This window comes from Myotis myotis, unplaced genomic scaffold (assembly GCF_014108235.1).
Source record: "Myotis myotis isolate mMyoMyo1 unplaced genomic scaffold, mMyoMyo1.p scaffold_m19_p_43, whole genome shotgun sequence".
In the NCBI taxonomy this organism is placed as follows: domain Eukaryota; kingdom Metazoa; phylum Chordata; class Mammalia; order Chiroptera; family Vespertilionidae; genus Myotis; species Myotis myotis.
In genome coordinates this window covers 592,538-598,435 of record NW_023416350.1, presented here as the reverse complement: position 1 = coordinate 598,435, position 5,898 = coordinate 592,538, and the positions used below count along the sequence as shown (strand labels likewise).

At 55.0% G+C, this 5,898-nt stretch overlaps 1 pseudogene; it reads left to right on the top strand.

Moving 5' to 3' along the window:
- The first annotated feature begins 3,446 nt into the window (after positions 1 to 3,446).
- Positions 3,447 to 5,291, top strand: LOC118655219 (annotated as a pseudogene).
- Positions 5,292 to 5,898: the final 607 nt, after the last annotated feature.

Sequence of the window (5,898 nt, the reverse complement as noted above, 5' to 3'; positions counted from 1 at the left end):
GGAATGGCAAGGCTTGAATTCTCTCACCTAGTCAGTAGGTTCAGAAGTCACTTCGTATAGTATTTGATTTCTACCTTTACAAATGAATGTGTCATTCTCCATTGCTTCTTCAGAATCTGAGGAGCCTGACCCTGCTGCCTCCTTGACACAGTCCCATGAATGCTAACTGACTTCATCAAACTGCTGGGTCGGAGAGAAAGGAGAATCTATTGCCATGACACAGCAGCAGAGGATCACGATTTTTTCTGTCAGATCTCTGAGGCCCAAATCGCATAGGGTGAGGTGAAGATGGCCAGGTGATGTCTGCATACACAGCGGGTGGCATCACAGAAAAGGAACTTCGAGCTTGGAAAACCCATAGCTTTAATAATGGGCAGTGAGAACACCTGCCCTTGGCTCAATGGGAGACCTCATCTGCATCTCCTGGGGCTGAAAGCAAGCCTGCCCTTCATTCCAGAGGCTGACACGCTCTTCCAAAATTGTTCCCTACACACCAGGGAACAAGGGCAGACAGTGCCCCGTGCAAGAAAAGCAGAACCATGGGGGAGCCCCAGAGAACTGTCTCCCATCAAGGCAACATGTAACTTTCACTTTCAGGAAATAGTGTTATGAACGAGCACCCTCTCCAATAGGAAGGTTCTTCTATACAAGTCAACTAAGGACGGAGAACCTGATTTGATAAAGGATGCGGCGTAGTTATTCCTTGCTGTTATCACTAACCTAGTGACAGTACACATTCCTGGCTATCTGACAGCTTCTGCAGTCAAGAGCAGGGCATGGCGTAAGCGGTTCCTCTGATTCGGGGCTCACAAGACCAGGGTTTTGGCTGATACTGTGGTCTCCCCTGAGTGTCCAGGAGGAAAGGAGGTGCTTCCAATCTCACCCCAGTTGTGGGCATAATTCGGTTTCCTGCAGGTGTAGGACTGAGGGTGGATCTCCTATGGCTGCGGTTGCAGGCATCCTCAGCTCCAAGAGGTCACAGGGAGCTTCTTGACCCGTGGGCCTCCTCAGCGCTGCCACTTGCTGCTGCACAGCCCACAGAGCAGAGGGCCAGTAACTCCAGCTGAATGGACGCTGCAGTCTGTGTGAGGAACCCGTCAATGTGTCGGTGCCACCACGGTGGACATGTGCTCTCCTGCTGTCTTCAGATGTGTTCCTGGATGGGGCTGGATGGGATCAGAATCAGTGGGGTGGATGCCAGGGTGTCCTACCAAAAGCCACCATTTGGGGTTGAGTGACAGTGTGTGTGTGTGAGGAGGGTGTGGGCACGAGGTGCCTGTGGACTTAGAAACTTGAGAGAAGTGGCCGCTGAATTGTCATTTGAGTGATCTGACTGGGTGTGTCTCTGTCCCACAGCCTGACCATTCCCTGACCCAAGGCCCTGACGGTTAGCAAGTGGAGCAGGGTCCCAGGACAGGAAGCACTTACTGGGCTTTTCCCCAAAGGCCTTGGCTGGGAGCCCAGCTTCACCGTCCATGGAACCACCAGGGCGGATGCGCCTTCTCCTGAGAGCTGGGGCTGCATCTGTGATTCTTGGGGGCAGGAGTCCTGCAGCTGTGGGTGCCGGGTTTGCGTTTCCTCCAGCTCCCACTCTAGCACCCAAACTAGCCATCCCTGACCAGGCCCTTCATTGACTTCCACCCTCTGCCCTGTGCACATGTGCAGGTCCCGGTTCATGCAGCCCAGCCCAGGGCCCTGGGGCCACCTCAGGGAAGTTCCCGTGCCCTTGGAGGGAAATGGGTGAGAAGCTGCTGCCTGAGCTCCAGCCCCCAGGGATGTCCAAGACATGTCCTTCCAGATGGGTGTCAGTGTGCCTGCAGCTTCAGGGCAGCCCCAGGTCATCCGTTTCAATAAAAGTAATTGAGGTGAAATACATGTCACACAAAACTGACCATCTTAGTCATGTTTACATCTACAGTTCACTGGTATGAAGTATATTCACACTGCTGTTCAACCATACTCCCCACCCCCACCGCCACAACTCTTTTCTTATTGCAAAATGGAAACAGTAACTCCCAACCCACCTCTCCTCCCATCCTCTGGCAGCCACCCTTCCACTTTCCTTGTCTGCGAATATGAGGAAACAAGAATGTTATGAAAGTGGGATCGTCCATATTTGGCCTCCTGTGATGGCATCATTTCCCAAGCACAGTGCCCTCAAGATGCATGTGCTTGTGTCAGAATCCCCCTCCTTCTGAGGCTAATACTGTGGGAGCAGGTGGTATTAGGTGGGGGTGGGGGGTTGGTAGCTCCCTGCCCACTGCCCCTGTGGGCTCCTTCCTTGGAGGCTGAGGTTGCCCCTGCAGGGCTGCAGGTTCCCAGCACCACATACTCATCCAGCTTTGGAGCCAGGAACACACCTCCAGCTGCTCCTGGGGGTGGGATCCTCATCCTGGCCCCACAGACAGCCCTGCAGCTTTCACTCAGCTGCTTTCAATACTGGGCACATGTCTAATTTATACAAAGGTTGGATTTCAAGCATCCAAAGGAGCCATTCAAATACCTCAGCCCAGGGCCTTCTATGCGGCAGGAGCAGCCAGTGACATGGACCCTGAGATTATCCCCCTGGCCCCTGCCTGTTCCACCTGAGCCTCCTGGCAGTGTCTGCTCCACTTCTTGGCTTCCAGGCCCAGGGCAGGGGCAGGTTCTGTCCTCAGCTCAGTGCTCCTGCCTTTCCCTGAAGAAGGCTTGGCTGAGCCTGACGGCCACCCCCACCCCCACCCAGGAGGTTCCATCTTCCTCCAGAAGCCCCAGGACCCTGAGAAGTTCTGGCCTCAAACCATGAAGAGACCCTACAGATCTATGGTCTGACCCAGCTCTTCACAAGGGCAATGTGAGGCCAGGGCAGGAGGGGACATGGGCAAGGCCTTCCATAGTGGCACTCATTCTACATTCATCCTGTTATGGAGGGCTTCCTACCATTGGCCAGGCGCTAGTCCCCTCCCTCAGGCGCTTACAGACACTGGAAGGAGGTGTCTCAGGTAGCTGAGAGAAAATGTCATCCAGAACAGTTCACAGTTCTGCCTTCATGACCTTGAGAAGACGTGTGACATCCCTAAGCCTCTGTGTTCTCATCTCTATAATGGGGATCTTTCTTGAGGACTCACAGGGATAATGCCCCTCATACAAACTATTAATACAAGGAGGTTTGTTGTTCCTCAGCTAAAACAAACAAACAAGCGAACAAGAAACATGTCTAGAAGGTCACAATTGTATGAACATCCCCGATCCACCGAACTTAAGTGGAACTTTGAAAACCTAGAACCTCATTCAGCCTGGGCCCTCCTGTCCCTCCTGTTGTGCAGGTCCCTGAGGGGCTGAGACTCCTTTGTGAGCTCCAGACCTCCATCCTCCTGGGATTCTTGGTGATGCCGCTGACTGGATGTCCCTCCTTGCCCCCTCAGTGTGCAGCTGAGTTCACTCTGAGACTATGTGAGGCCTGCAGGATGCGAACCCTGCAAAAAGGCACGTTGGAGAAGGTGGCGGTGTCCCTGGTACCAGCTTTCCCGGCTGGAAACATCCCCCACATCTGAACCCTGATGCACATCCACCCGGCCTTCTCCAGAGCCCAGTGGTTCCTGGACGAGCTGTTAACTAGGTGAGCACGGGTCCCCTCTTCGGCACAGTGGGGACTCTGCCCACTGCTAGCTGTGGGTCTTCACAATGACAACCTCATAGGGCTGTGGTAGGCACTGCTGTGGGGACCAGCCATGGCAGGGCCTACCTGCCGCCGGCTCTGCAGAAAGGGCTGCTGGACCATCTATGGTTGTTCGTGCCAATTATGTCTCTCTGTCCCATGGAAAGTCCCCTGACTCTCCCATCAGTGGCCTGTGGCATCTGAGTGTGGAAAAGCACATGGGAAACAACCTGTCAAGCAGTGTGAGATGTCACCTCGCTGACCGTGTCCTGGTCCTTGGTGGAGCCACATGGGGGATGGCAGGGGAGAGCAGGACCCCAGGCCCACTCAGTTGGCTGGGATGGTTCTGGTTGGAGCTCACTTACTTGACAATGTGCATTCAGCTCCTCCCACAGGCAGCCACTTGTGGAGACACTTAGCCTGACTCAAGGAATGAAGCAGACACAATCCCTGGGCCTCAGTTATAGTCACTGAGTCAGACAGTCACACTGTCCATCATTCGCAGGTCTTGTCCACTGTCCATCCAATCAGATGCGATCAAGGTGTTTTCCACATCTGGAGGGACACCTCCTCATAATGACTGGGGCGACACACCACAGGAGCAATTAGCAAAGTGAGTGGTCTGTGGGTGCAGAAGGAGGGTCCTGTGTTGGCAGAGTTGGGGCTTAGGTTGGGCAGGGCCTGGCAGAACCCTGATCTTACACATCTTCTGATTCCCAAGGTAGGCCTGAGCTCCGGTGGCTCCTCTGCAAGGAGACATGAGTCCAAGAGGACAGTGGGTGGGGTCCCTGGTCTTGGAGACCCAGAGGGAGACTGGGCTGAGTTGTGCCTCAGAGTCTCATCCCCACCACAGACGTACCCCGTTCTGCCTGCCCCTCTCCACATTCATCTCCCTTGACCCCCACAAGCGGGCTCAGACTGGATTGTGGTGAGCAGGGTGCCCACAAGCCTGTCTCAGTCCTCAGCCCAGATGCCCAGGGCCTGGAGGGTGGGGGTGGGCAGTGCACTGGACCTTCAGGAGAGCTGCCAGTGGGAAGAAGAGTCTCACACAGACTCCGTGTGAACCTGCTGAATCCCATGCCTGCCACAACCAGGACAGCCACACAGGGGCCAGGGGTGGCATGGGGCTGTCCCCTGGATGTGGAGGGGCCTGCACAGAGGCTCAGTCCCAAACAAGAGTGCCATGGGAGGGCAGAGTGAAAGGAAAGACCAGCACTCTGACTCTGCTGCCCACCTGCCTCTCCCCAGGGCCACTGCTTCTATGATGGGAACCTTGCTGGACCAGCTACAATATTTGGGCCAGCCCCTCATTTCTCCCTGGTTCCTCCTGAAGCAGGCCTTGGTGCTGCACAGCCACCCTGCCCCACACCCGGTGGGCCTCATCAGAAGTCTTTGGGTGGAGCTGGCGCATCTAGAGCCCACTGAGGCACAGGGGGAAGGTGAGGGGACTGCAGTCGGGGAAGATGATTGGAAGAGTGGGGCAGGGGTGTTTTAGGGGCCAGACTTCCCTAAAAGGCAGTCGCATCATTCCTGTCTGTGAAATGCATGGGAAAGTGAGGCATGTGTGAGAACCTGTCTCTTTAACCTGCTCCAGAACCACCTCCAGAGCTCAAGCGCACTCCAGAGCCAGAGGAAGGGCCTGCTCCTGGGCTAGAGCCTGGTCTGGCTGTGGGGGTGCTGGAGCCATCTGGACCACCACTTCTGATCCGAATCCCAACATTTACTTGGTTCTCGGGGAATTGAACTCCAGACCAATGGGCTGTGGGGACCAGCTGCAACTACATTGGGAGAGCTGCTGTGCAGGAGACACCTTTATGAGGCAGGACTTGCTTCAGTGGGGCTTTGGTGCTCACTGAGTCTGCCCCTTGAGTGTGTCACTTATGGATGTGAAGAGTTATAATTTGGTATGGTCACACACCTACCACTGGGTACACTTGCTCTTGAATCTCCAAGAAGGTGCAAAATCAGCCACTGCCTGGTGCCACCCAGTAGGAGCTACAGAGAGATCTGAAGATTCCTCCTCTTTGTATCAGGTTTGGAAGTGTCCATGCAAGGCCCAGCTGTGAAGCAAGGCAGGCTGGTGCTGGTGCCAGCCTTGGGCCTTTTATTGATAGCTTTGGGGCTCCCCGACCCAGCTGCAGCTTGTTTGACAGGTTTGAGGAGAAAGGACAGGCCATTCATATGCAAAAGCCACTGCACTCAGGGTGGGGTTGTAAATTGGGTGGGGTTGTAAATTGGGTGGGGTGGGGTCTCAGGGAATC